This window comes from Palaemon carinicauda, chromosome 38, assembly GCF_036898095.1.
Source record: "Palaemon carinicauda isolate YSFRI2023 chromosome 38, ASM3689809v2, whole genome shotgun sequence".
Classification (NCBI taxonomy): domain Eukaryota; kingdom Metazoa; phylum Arthropoda; class Malacostraca; order Decapoda; family Palaemonidae; genus Palaemon; species Palaemon carinicauda.
Genome location: NC_090762.1, coordinates 47,510,822 through 47,525,821, shown reverse-complemented (window position 1 = coordinate 47,525,821; position 15,000 = coordinate 47,510,822). Strand labels below are relative to the sequence as shown.

General features: G+C 34.8%; 1 protein-coding gene across 1 annotated transcript in view; it reads right to left on the bottom strand.

Annotated features, from left to right (window-relative positions):
* Positions 1-15,000, bottom strand: part of LOC137630599 (uncharacterized) — a 451,564-nt gene that overhangs the window by 282,131 nt on the left and 154,433 nt on the right. The window lies entirely within an intron of this gene.

Genomic DNA, 15,000 nt, shown 5'->3' with positions numbered 1-15,000 from the left:
AGATTCCGGGGTCTCTTTACCAAAGCGATAAACTAATGAAAGCTTACTTGTTTCTTTCTTTCTCATTCGCTCCGTATTTTTCTCAAGCCTGTCTTCCCATTCGTCTACTCCTCCTATTCCTCATAAGAATTATGTCCCTATTGGAAACTTCCTTGTCTAGCAACCGCTGGACTGGGATTCGAGTCACGCTCAGGCTCGATGGTTTCTTGTAGTGTCTGCAACCTCACAAGCCTTATGAGTTAAGTATAGGGGTTGTGTTTTGGGGGACCCTGTAGGTCTACTTGCTGAGTCATCAGTAACCATTGTCTGGCCCTCCCCGGTCGTACTTGGGTGGGGAGGGGATTAGGCGCTGATCTATATGTATATACAGGTAGCCTTTAAGCCCTTGTTACTGTTTCTTGCCTCTGCCAATCATGAGCGGCCTTTAAACCTTAAACCTTTGACTGGAGTAATGATAACCACTGTTTTCTGTCAGGTCACAGAAGACTTCCTAACAGTGCCATCATGACTTGCAAGTAAACCTCTAGCGTTACACTAATGCCTCATAACGCCCTTTGAATGTTAAACAGATAATGGAGAAAGGCCAGAGAAAAGCTACGTCACTTACGACTTTTTAGTTATTATCATCTTTATCATATCCATCTGTTAAGCAGATAAAAGATAACAGATAGATGTATAAAGTTCTTAAAAACATAATGTGTGTGAGTAAAATATTTTCCGAGGATGGCAAAAGATAATGGAAATATTAAGAAAGTTACAGAGATAGTGGTGTTCTTCCAAGGATTAGAGATAACAAAAGTGGATCTTCAAAAAGCCCAAACCAAGGACAGAAAAACCCAAATCAAGGACAAAAAAAAAAAAACTCAAATCGTGGAGAAAAATCCTATATCAAGGACTAAAACACCCAAATGAAGGACAAAAAACCTCAAATCATGGAAACAATCCTATATCAAGGACAAAAAAACAAACAAAAATCCAATCAAAGACAAAAAAAAAAAAAAAAAAATAAATAAATAAAAAACAAATCAAGGACAAAAACCAAATAAAAAAAAACAATCAAATCCATGAAAAGAACCCAAATTAGGACTAAAACAGAAACCAATCAAGGACAAACACAAATAAAGAACAAAGTGCAGAGTACAGTAAAGGCTGTAATCATTTCTGCAAATAATGATAATGTAGACCAAACATAGAATACATTATTCAAATAAATATGCAATGGCTTCAGTAAGTTAGCGTAAGAGGGCTCCTGCATGTCTCCCTTTTCCCTAACAACAAAAGCAATATAAATATACATGAAGTGTTTAGTTTAACAGTAACCTATTATATTTCTCTAGCTAATCGGATCGTAATAATGAATGATGAGTTATAGCATGTAAAACAATACTATATGAAAACCATGGATTATTCTTATATTTCTTTTCAGAAATTCCCTTTTGTCCTTTCATACGATTATTGAAACATATTGAATGGGTTGGAGTTCTCCTGCTTGAGGGTACACTCTGGCACACTATTTTGTTTGAATTTCCTTTCCCCACTGGGCTATTTTCCCTGTTGGAGCCCTTGGGCTTATATCGTCATGCGTTTCCAACTAGGGTTGTATTATAGCTATTAATAATAACAACAATAAGAAATAATAATAATAATAATAATAAAAATAATAATAATAATAATAATAATAATAATAATAATAATAATAATAATAATAACAAATGATGAAAGAAAGTATTGCAAATATTTCTGTGATCGAACTGAAAAAAATAATCGTTTTCACATTCATCTATTTATATTCTAATCTTATTCTTATTTGAAATATATGGTAAAAAAAAACGACTAATGTATAAGACATATATAATACGGAAGGATGGATGTAATATTAAAGGTTGAAAATGAAAACAAAGTCATTCGCACTGGTATCCATAAACACAGGAGTAATAATTAATACGTTCGTGTAATTTTTGGTATAAAAGATGAATCATCATTCAAAAATGCATTTCAAATCAGTTTCATGCATTTATAATCATCTATCTTGAGGTTTACAAAATACAAAACAAGTACATGAAACCTGGTTTGCATGAAATTAATCATACGTTTCTCATACGGGTTAAGAAAAGAAAATTCAAGATTACTGTCACTATATATATATATATATATATATATATATATATATATATATATATATATATATATATATACATATACATATATATATATATATATATATATATATATATATATATATATATATATATATATATATACACATATATACACTCATATATATATATATATATATATATATATATATATATATATATATATATATATATATATATGTGTGTGTGTGTGTGTGTGTGTGTGTGTGAGTGTGTGTAATCACCATTTTATCTCTGTGATTCACAACAGTCCACTAAGTATCGGTCACAAAATCCATTGTTACAAAACATTTTTCAGGACGGGTCGTGGTCATTTCCTCCATATATACAGTGCCTTAGATGACCGCGGAGGTAGCAGCAGTAGGGGATTCAGCGTTATGAAGCTTTATCTGTGGTGGATAACGGTGGAGGGTGGGCTGTGGCACTCTTGCAGTACCAGCCGAACTCGGTTGAGTTCCTTGTCAGGCTGGGAGGAACGTAGAGAGGAGAGGTCCCCTTTTTTGTTTCATTTGTTTGATGTCGGCTACCCCCAAAAAATTGGTGGAAATGCCTTGGTATATGTATGTATGTGTGTATATATATATATATATATATATATATATATATATATATATATATATATATATATATATATATATATATTAATCCCAATATTCAAAGAGAAAGGGGACATACAGTGTTGTGAAAATTATCGAGGAATAAAACTCATGTCACATACACTGAAGGTATTTGAAAGAATTATGGATGAAAGATTACGGCAGCAAGTTTCCATCGGTAGACAGCAACTAGGATTCATGAAGGGGCTTAGTACTGTGGATGGTATTTTCGCTTTGAGACAAATTATGGAAAAGTACAGAGAGAAGCAAAAGGTCTTGCATATGGCCTTTATAGACCTAGAGAAGGCATGTGACAGAGTACCACGACAGGAAATATGGAGATGTCTTAGGGGGAGAGTAGTGATGGAGAAGTATGTCAGAATGATCAGGGAGATGTATAGAAATGTAAAGACCAGCGTCAGATCTACAGTTGGAAGAACAGAAAATTTCCAAGTTGGAGTCGGGCTACATCAGGGATCTGCTCTAAGCCCACTCCTGTTTAACATCGCCTTGGATGTGTTAACAGAGGATGTCAGGGAGGAGCCACCATGGTGTCTGCTATATGCAGATGATATAGTCTTGGTAGCCGAGAACAGGGAAGAACTGGAGGGGAAACTAGAAAGATGGAGATATGCCTTGGAGAGTAGAGGCTTAAGAATAAGCAGGAAGAAGACAGAGTATATGACAACCGAGATGGATGGCGACCAGCAAACAACGATCAAATTAGGCGGAGGAAACATCAAAAGGGTTCATAAATTCAAGTACCTTGGTTCAGTGATCGACAATGGGGGGAACATGGAAGAGGAAATTAACAACCGGATTCAGTGTGGTTGGAACAACTGGAGGAAGGTGTCTGGTATCATAAGTGATAGGAAAGTCCCTATAAGATTGAAGGGCAGAGTGCACAAGGCAGTGGTCAGACCAGCAATGACATATGGATTGGAAGCAGCACCCCTAAAGAAAACAGAGGGTAGAAAGTTGAACGTAACCGAGATGAGGATGCTTAGGTGGATGAGTGGAGTAACCAAAAAGGACAGGGTTAGAAATGAACATATTAGGGGTACTGTAAAAGTCACTGAGGCATCAAAGAAAGTGCAAGAGGCAAGGTTAAGATGGTATGGCCACCTGATGAGAAGAGAAGGGCAACACATGGCAAGAGAAGTGATGGACGTGGAGGTGGATGGAACACGAAGGAGAGGAAGACCTAAGACCAGGTGGAGAGATTGCATTAGAGATGATATGAGGGAGAAGGGAGTATGGGAGGAAATGACACAGGACAGAGGGAGATGGAAGAGACTCATTAGAAACGGCGACCCCGAATAGGGATAAAGCTGGGAAGAAGAAGAAGAAGATATATATATATATATATATATATATATATATATATATATATATATATATATATATATATATATATATATATATATATATATATATATATACACACACACACGGATGAATGTATGTAATTATGCATGTATGTAAAATCATGCAGTGACAGCTTCATCGTTACATCTGACAACTTTCTGCTCAGTGATTAATAAGTATTCTTCACTGAGTCTACATACCAAATTTCATGCTGATCCGACGCTTATTAACAGCTGTCGAAATTTAAATGTTTTTTCACTTTTTAAGTAATTAGTAATTAGTGAGAAAGAATTTAAAAAAAAAAATCCCTTATAAGATTGATAGATTCTGACTTACAATGTACCTACCAAGTTACATGACGCTCGGTTCACGAAAAACGGAAGAGTAGGCAAAAAATTATAGTAAACATCCCAAAAACTACAAGAACAACATGAGTTCGGGGGTCCTATGACCGGCCAGACAGTACTACATTGGATCCTTCTCTCTGGTTACGGTTCTTTCCCTTTGCCTACACAGACACCGAATAGTCTGGCCTATTCTTTACAGATTCTCCTCTGTCCTCTTACACCTGACAACACTGAGATTACCAATCAATTCTTTTTCACCCAAGGAGTTAACTACGGCAATGTAATTGTTCAGTGGCTACTTTCCTCTTGGTAAGGGTAGAAGAGACTCTTTAGCTATGGTAAGCAGCTCTTCTAGAAGGGCACTCCAAAATCCAACCATTGTTCTCTAGTCTTGGGTAGTGCTATAGCCTCTGTGCCATGGTCTTCCATTGTCTTGGGTTAGAGTTCTCTTGCTTGAGGGTACACTCGGGCACACTGTTCTATCTAGTTTCTCTTCCTCTTATTTTGTTGAATTTTTTATTGTTTATAAAGGAAATATTTATTTTAATGTTTCCTTTCCCCACTGGGCTATTTTCCCTGCTGGGGCCCCTAGGCTTGTAGCATCCTGCTTTTCCAACTAGGGTTGTAGCTTAGCATTTAATAATAATAATAATAATAATAATAATAGGCATTCATCCTGTAAAAAGTATCATATACGGCATCGGAATACTCTAAGTTTGAAGCTTCTGCATCGAAAGTGCTTTCCTGAAATCGATCGTGTTTAGGGAAATGTCAATGAAGCACGCTGACCATGCTCTGAATTCCTTAGAGCTTCCTGAATGCGGGGCAAATGCAAGAGGGAAAGAATAACCAAGGTATGTAGGTCAATTGTGTGTATTGTGACGCTGTTGTCGGTAAAATTCACAAGAATCTTTACCAAAGTCAAATGATTTTGCAGGATCCGGAAATTTTTTTTCCTCCTTTTGGTCAGGTGCTTTAGCATCTCACAACAGTGTCAAAGAGAAAACCAAGAATACTATATTGGTATTGGGTTGACCAGGGCACCAACCATCCGTCGATATACTACCGCTAGAGAGTTATGGGGTCCTTTGACTGTCCGTACAGTACTACATTGGATCCATCTCTCTGGTTACGGTTCACTTTCTCTTTGCGTACACAAACTAGAATAGTCTGGCCTATCTTTTACAGATTCTCCTCTATCCTCATACATCTGACAACAATGAGATTACCAAACAATTCTTCTTCACCCAAGGGGTTAACTACTGCATTGTAATTGTTCAGTGGCTACTTTCCTCTTGGTAAGGGTAAGGTTTAGCTATGGTAAGCAGCTCTTCTAGAAGGACACTCCAAAATCAAACCATTGTTCTCTAGTCTTGGGTAGTGCCATAGACCCTGGACCATGGTCTTCCACTGTCTTGGGTTAGAATTCTCTTGCTTGAGGGTACACTCGGGCACAATATTCTATCTTATTTCTCTTCCTCCCGTTTTGTTTTCAAGTTTTTGTAGTTTATATGGAATTTTTATTTCAATGTTGTTACTATTATTAAAATATTTCCATTACTCCTTGTTTCGTTTCTTCACTGGACCATTTTCCCTAATGGGGTCCCTGGCCTTATAGTATCCTGCTTTTCCAACAAGGGTTGTAGCTTAGTAAATAATAATAATAATAATAATAATAATAATAATAATAATAATAATAATAATAATAATAATATCACCATAGTATAATCAAACAATCTTTAAGTACCACACAAAATCTATACGTGGAGAAAAAAATAAAAGCTACTTTTTTTTTTTTTTTTTTTTTTTTTTTTTACAGCATTCGGAGTTTTGCATTCATCAAAGAATCTGTGAGCCGATTGGGGCCCGGTGTACCGGTTTGAAATTACCCCCTCCAAATCTTACCCCCCGGTAATTTGAAACCGGATTCAAACTACCGGGGGGTAACTTGATACCGGTTTCAAGCTAGCCCCGGGGGTAATTTGAAACCGGTTTTATGCTACCCCCCTGGTTTCAAATTACCCCCCTCGTTTTTGCGCAGGATCTCATCATTTATGAATATTAATAAATTGCTTTTGATCAGGGTCAACACAATCATTAGGTAATATGTATATACATGTACTGTTTCACCTATTGGTATCGTTTATCAATATCCAGCCTTTATCCGTCTTATGTTTATATCTTAGCTAATAAATGTCGGATATTCCATTATCAGTCATGGGCGCATATTTGACAGAGACAGGAAGACGAGGTGAAATTTGATTTTGACGGTTATTTTTTCCATTATTTGAAATATTTCATAATTATATTGCAAGCAAATATTATATAAGGTATAATCAACATATTGATCATAAGTATATATGTATACATACATATACATATATATATATATATATATATATATATATATATATATATATATATATATAAATATATATATATATATATATATATATATATATATATATATATATATACTGTATATATATACAGTATATATATATATATATATATATATATATATATATATATATATATATATATATATGTGTATGTATATATATATATATATATATATATATATATATATATGTATATATATATATACTGTATATATATATATATATATATATATATATATATATATATATATATATATATATATATATATATACATATAATACATGTATATGTATTTGTATGTATGTTGTGAATACTATATCATTCATGATATCTGTAAATAATTGACACTTTTAATAAAGCAAGATTGTAAGCAATTATAACAGTTTTAATAAAACATGGTACAGTACATGCTGTTTGCTTCTACTGTACTTACATTGGTTGTTTGTATACGAAAACACCTGGACTACGGTAAAGTCGTTACACTTTATAGCCCTCTATGGATGACATTGAACACAACTTGTGTTAATCTCACAACTGTTGTTACTGATTTTAGCCTAAAGGCAGGCAGTTGTGTGTTATCATGGGCTAAATCAAATACTATTTAAACCATCTTCCAGAATAGTAAGTGATGGATTCGTGTATGGATTTTTTTTCTCTGTTGTTGATCTTGAAATGGAAAATTATTGAAAAACGGTGTCATAAAATGTTTAAGAATTTTACCTGAAATGTATCATAAAGAAAAAAAGACCTCGCCACATGGTCACCTGTACATTTCCATGCGGTTTATATAACACTTCTGCCCCTTTGTCATAGCTCCATTCTTCCTTATTACTCATTCCATCAAATGACAAAACAGCAATGCCTAGTAATCGAGACTTCATACCATCTTTAATGTCCTCTGGTTTAAAATGAATCGAGCTAACAGTAGCTTACACAACGTTAATTCTGTCTGCACGACGACATGCATGTTGGTAATTTATATTTGAGCTTTTATTTTTTACGTGCATAGCATCCAAATACTACGAAGTTACTATGCATTATCAGTGACAGAATAAATGAATAAACATAGAGATATATGGACACAAGGAGTTCTATTGTTATATTGCAACTATGGGTATGGTCAAACCATTTTAAGAGCAAAGGAGCCCAATAGCGGCATTGCCAGTTCTCTTGGGTCATTTTCAAAGCACACCTGGCTTAGCCGCTTTAATCTATGGGCGAGCCAAGAATAGGAGAAAAGGGTCAACTAATAAGTCATTCACCCGGATTTGAACGGTCTAAGAATATAATCCTTTAATTTGATACTCTCCCTAAATTGTTTCCTTCGTTCTTTTTGTTTGCAACCACGTGGTGACAAGTTGAAACTCTTAAATATAACAAATAGCAAAATTGTTATAAAACGATTATCATACTAAGAGAAATAATCTTAATTTTGATATCAAATGAATTAATTTCTCAATTCTGATTGATTATTAAAAGACAGGATTCTTTACAAAGGATTTAATTAACTATGTTTAATATGGTATATTTACGTAGGTGATTGTATTGTTTTAGAATTTATTTAATTAATCGACAAAACTAATTTCTTTACAACAAAGGTTATATTAGCAAACGTGGTTATGGTGACTTCGTCAGATGAAGTTAGTGCTATCACAAAAGATTCAATGAATTAGTTCATTCAGACCATTTTCATGTCTTCCTTTATAATGTTATCAGTATGCTTAATACCCTTGACCCAATTTACCTTGCAAATCTGAAACAAAATCGTTATTTATAAGTTGGCTGCATCTGTGACACGTTTGATTGTTTGGTCAATTCCAAATTTAACAATTTCATTACCATTTTCCCATTTTTTTTTCTTAATATTTAATTTAGTAAATATTTTTTTCCATGTAATGCTAAAACAGGGTTCATTATGATGGTTTTGATTTCAAATATTTTTACGGGTAATATCTATCTTTTTTTACTTAATAATTGTTTTGTATAAAGTTAGATGCGTCATAATTTGTGTTTAATTTAAAGATAAGGCCAGTTAATTAAAAATTAAAAAAAAAATAAAATCTCGACAATCACGCGCACACTGAAATAAAATAAAGTTTTACCTCGCCGTGATCACTAAACCTTAAATGAAAGTCTGTAACTTCAAATATTGTGAATTAGGGAATTATATGACACTTTAGGTCTTAAATACGAAAATATCAACAATCACACGAACAGAAACAAAATAAAATTTTACCTCGCCTTTATCACAAAACCTTAAATTACACTCTGTGACTTTTAACGTGTCATATAATTCACTAATACACAATATTTGGTCTTAAATACCAGATTAAACTACTTTTCCTACTACTGCGAAGCCAACAATAAATGCATGATACATATTTGCGATGTCACATGAATTATTTATCATTCTGATGAGGGGGTAACTAGAAAACAGAGGGGGTAACTTGAAACCGGTTTCAAACTACCCCCCCCCCGGTAATCTGAAACCGGTTTCAAGTTACCGGGGGGGTAATTTGAAACGGGGGGTAACTTGAATCCTTTACACCGGGACGCTTTCTCACGCTTCCGAGGTTTTACCCAAAGCAGTAAAGGGAGCAAAGTTTCTAACAAACCATACGACAGAAACGGGTGTAATTCGTGAATGGGTTAATTTTCCCTGTTGGATCCTTTGTGCTAGTAGTAGTAGTAGTAGTAGTAGTAGGATAACGCTCCGTCAGTTGAGAGAGAGAGAGAGAGAGAGAGAGAGAGAGAGAGAGAGAGAGAGAGAGAGAGAGAGAGAGAATTTTAATATTTGTTTTCATCTTTAGTTCAATTCCCTCGCAAGTGGATTCAAACAACCTCTAAATACGTAGGAAAACCTAGCAAAATACACATACACAATACATATACAAATTTTAGTAACTTGAACAAATAGAAACGTTCATGGCAAACAAATGAGATGTAACTTTTCAGACGCAGGTTCAATGACATGATCAATAATATTTATTCTAAGTGGGATATTTTACCGCGGTGAAAGGATTTGCATATCGCCATGATCAGCAAAGCTGGGCTAGTCAGGAACACCCATACTAAGCTGATTTTCTGTAAGTGATCAGACTTAGGTCTCCCACCATCACCAATCCGCAGTGGCAAGCGTGGTGATGAAAACCGACCAAACCCCAGACACGGATTGACATGACAGAGGCCTTTATACAGCATTGGGCTAGAAAATTGTCTTTCTTGTTGTTGTTGTTGTTGTTTTTATTACACACGAATAAACCAACATAACAAGAGAGATTGCAAAACAAATGATGTCAATCTACTCATCACACACTTATCATCAGTTGACCGGGTGAGATATGACAAGAGGCATCTGTCTCTTATCAAACCAAAATGAAGAAGAAAATAAGACAGTCGTCTCTGAACAGTTCTTTAGTTGAAGTGTTTTGTGCTGTTCACCTTGACTTTATCGCAAGATTTGACCAAAACAACGGAAGGGTCATTCATTGCAAGTTCGGATAAGACTAAACTTAGGGATTTAAGAATCCTATTTGCAGAGATGTTTCATACTGATAGTGCGCACTAACGTCCATGAAACTTTCTAGGCAAGCTTGTACAGAAAATAGTATTCCCATGTCAAATGTATAAAAGATATACCCGTAAAATATGGAATTTACTATTATATATATATATATATATATATATATATATATATATATATATATGATATATATATATATATATATATATATATATATATATATATATATATATATAAAGAATGTTATCAACAAATGAGAACTTTTCAAGTTTATGCCAAGGAAGTACGGAAATTTAAATGTCTTGGAGAGTTTAATTCAATATGCCATTTTATAATTTTTAAACAGTTTATGTGCAAACCGAGTTTTTTCATCGTAGAAAAAAATATCTTAGAGGCCTGGCCAAGAGTAATAATATGACATTAAACCATCAGAAGAATGTACATTTGGCAGCGTAAACAACGAAGGAAAATGGTAAGTGACATCTGGACTGAACGTTTTTCAATCTTATTGTTTACTTCTATTCTCTTTCTAAGTAAAGGTCGTCGGGATGTGCAGGTTTTCACCACCCTAATATCAAATCGTTTCTTTTTTTATCGTTGGTTTCTCGGTTTCTATAGTTTTAGGATTTTTAAACCATTGAATTTAGGTAGAGCACTAACATTTACCATGACAATATCTGAGAGAGAGAGAGAGAGAGAGAGAGAGAGAGAGAGAGAGAGAGAGAGAGAGAGAGAGAGATCTTTTGTAGCCAAATCGATTAGCATTTATATCTAATCGATACCTATTATTTGAGAGAGAGAGAGAGAGAGAGAGAGAGAGAGAGAGAGAGAGAGAGAGAGAGAGAGAGAGAGAGAGATCTTTTGTAGCCAAAACAGATTAGCATTTATATCTTATCGGTAACGCGGTTAGTTTGCTGTGAGCGATCAGACTAAAGTCTTCCCCCATCACCAATATACACTGGCCAGCGAGGTGAAGAAAACTGACCAAACTCCAGACAAAATTAAAGACATGTCTGAGGCCTTTGTCCTACAGTGGAATAGAAACAGCTAAATTTGTTGTTTGTAAAAAACTCACATGCAAAACAGAAATAGCTAAATTTGTTGTTTATAAAAAAACACACATGCAAACCACCCAATAACCCAAAGATCAATGTACAATGTACATGGCCTTCCACGTGTAAAAAGGCAAGTGGGTCAAATGATTCTCTCTTGCTCTTATGAACTAAATATCTAAGAAAGATTCTATTTCGGGTCTTCATTGCATACGATAGGTGTTGAATAATAGAGATAACTGCAGGAAAACCTAGAGCAAAATAGTGCCGAGCACGACCTATATTTCCCCTTCAGCCAATGAGTAGATGACTTGTTTAACAAACATGCCAGTTTTGTATGTGGGCGTGTGATTGTTTGGGAACGACACATATTCAGGGTTTTAGTTAATAATGGGAAATATTCTGCTCTCTCTCTCTCTCTCTCTCTCTCTCTCTCTCTCTCTCTCTCTCTCTCTCTCTCTCTTTCTTCAGAAATACGGCAAAACTGGACATGTCTCCGTGAACAAAAATAGCAAAGGTCTTAATAATACTGACAAGAATTGAATTCACCCGCTTTCTCTTTCACACATTTTTAAAACTATAAATAGAATAAAATCCATAAAACACGAAAATATGTCAAGTCACATTCAAATCTGTTATTCAAAATGATAAACAACAACAGCTACAAACAAAATTATTTGGAACAAAAACAAGACCAAACGTAATGTTCATCTTCTTTCCTGTTTAAAGGCCGCTCATGAATGGCAGAGGCAAGGGACAGTAACATTGCCCTATCGAGCAGGACACTGCCCTAGAGACTGACCATATATACGTATGATCAGCGCCCAAGCCTTCTCTCCACCCAAGCTAGGACCAAGGAGGGGCAGGCAATGGATGCTGATGACTCAGCAGATAGAGCTATAGGCTCCCCCAAACCCCCAATCCTTAGCTCACAAGGATGGTGAGGTTGCAGCGACCAAAGGAAGTAACGATTTTGAGTGGGACTCGAACCCCATTATTTCTATCATTATTACTTGCTAAGCTACAACCCTAGTTGGAAGAGCAGGATACTATAAGCTCAACGGGTCCAACAAAGAAAAATAGCCCAATGAGGAAAGGACATAAGGAAATATATAAACGATATAAGAAGTAATGCAAAATCAAAATAAAATATTTTAAAAACATTAACAACATAAAACAGATCTTTGATATATAAACTAAAAAAAGGACTTGTGTAAGCCTGTTCAACATAAAAACATTTGCTGCGAGTTTGAACTTTTGAAGCTCTACTGATTCAACCACCCGATTAGGAAGATAATTCCACAACTTGGTCACGACTGGAATAAAACTTCTAGAATACTGCGTAGTATTGAGCCTCATGATGGAGAAGGTGTGACTATTAGAATTAACTGTCCGGGTAGATCTGAATGTAAAGGATGGTCAGAATTATAAAAAATCTTATGCAACATGCATAATGAACTAATTGAACGGTGGTGCCAGAGATTAATATCTAGATCAGGAATAAGAAATTTAATAGACCGTAAGTTACTGTCCAACAAATTAAGATGAGAATCAACAGCTGAAGACCAGACAGCAGAACAATACTCGAATCAAGGTAAAATGGAAGAATTAAAACACTTCTACAGAATAGATTGATCACCGAAAATCTTGAAAGACTTTCTCAATAAGCCTTTTTTTTTTTTTTTGTGCAATTGAAGAAGACACAGACCTTATATGTTTCACAAAACTAAATTTACAGTCGAGAATCACACCTAAAATTTTGAAAGAGTCATACATATTTAAAGAAACATTATCAATACTGAGATCCGGATGTTGAGGAGCCACCGTCCTTGACCTACTTACAATCATACTTTGAGTTTTGTTAGGATTCAACTTCATACCCCATAATTTGCACCATGCACTAATTCTAGCTAAATCTCTATTAAGGGATTCACCAACCCTAGATCTACATTCAGGGGATGGAATTGATGCAAAGAGAGTAGCATCATCTGCATATGCAACAAGCTTGTTTTCAAGGCCAAACCACATGTCATGTGTATATAATATGAAAAGTAATGGGCCAAGCACACTAACCTGAGGAACACCAGGTATCACATTCCTATACTCACTATGGTGCCCATCAACAACTACTCTGTGCGATCTATCACTTAAATATTCAATAATTCAACAATTCAGCGTGGAACGTTACCACATCGGCCACCACAATCCAATTAATTAAACTTGCAGGTCGATAAATAAATAAGTGGTGTGCATCTTGCTCATCTATTTTTATCTGTTTTCTACTTCGTTTCACAGTAAGAAATAAAATCAAAAGAAGAAGCAAGACAATTACCAAAAAAAAAAAAAAAAAAAAAAAAAAAAAAAAGATAGAATGATAGGGTGAATGAATAAGCTACCGGTAATAGTAATTGCTTTTTATAATACAGGCAAGCCACAGGAGCATATGGATTTAAGATCTTACCCTAGGACAGGTCTATAAAAATTGGGCTAAATAATAAGAGATCAAAATAATCTTAAGCCTTAGTGAAGATAATGTTTTATTTTTAGATATATTTCAAGAAGACAGTGGACAGATACGACTGGCGAGATCTAACCGATGCCCTTTGTGTCAATAGGCAAAGGAAGAGGAGATGATGATGATGATGATGATGATGATATTTTAAGAAGAATTTATGGTCCTTATCTGATCTTAAGTTAAAGGAAAGAAATTGGAAAGAGAGAAAGAAAGTAAAGGAGAGAGGTATAGCAATGAAGAAATCAGCGTTCATAATTTTAATATCATAGGGCTTATAGTATTCTGCTTTTCCAACTAGGGTTGTAACTTAGTAAGTAAGAATAAGAAGAATAATAATAATAATAATAATAATAATAATTGATAGAAAGGAGAGAGGGTGGTGGGCTGTGCTAAAGAAAAGAATCCCCGCGCAGTAAGGTTGTGGCTGGGTGTAATTCTTGAGAACGAGGTGTATCTGGAACTCCTGTGTCCAACTGGACACATAAGTTTCTACCCACTATAATTCTTGAGAACGAGGTGTATCTGGAACTCCTGTGTCCAACTGGACACATAAGTTTCTACCCACTATAGTCTATGACATAGACTATAGTGGGTAGAAACTTATGTGTCCAGTTGGACACAGGAGTTCCAGATACACCTCGTTCTCAAGAATTACACCCAGCCACAACCTTACTGCGCGGGGATTCTTTTCTTTAGCACAGCCCACCACCCTCTCTCCTTTCTATCAATTATTATTATTATTATTATTATTATTATTATTATTATTATTATTATTATTATTATTATTATTATCATTATTCGTACTTACTAAGTTACAACCCTAGTTGGAAAATCAGAATGCTATAAGCCCGAGGGCTCCAAATGGGAAAATGGCCCAGTGAGGAAAGTAAATAAGGAAACTACAAGAGAAATGGTTAACAATCAAAATCAAATATTTCAAGAACAGTAACAGCATTAGGATAAACTTTTAATATGTAAACTAACGAGAGGAAGAGAAATAAGATAGAATAGTTCTATGCTTGTTTCAAATAACAATAAAC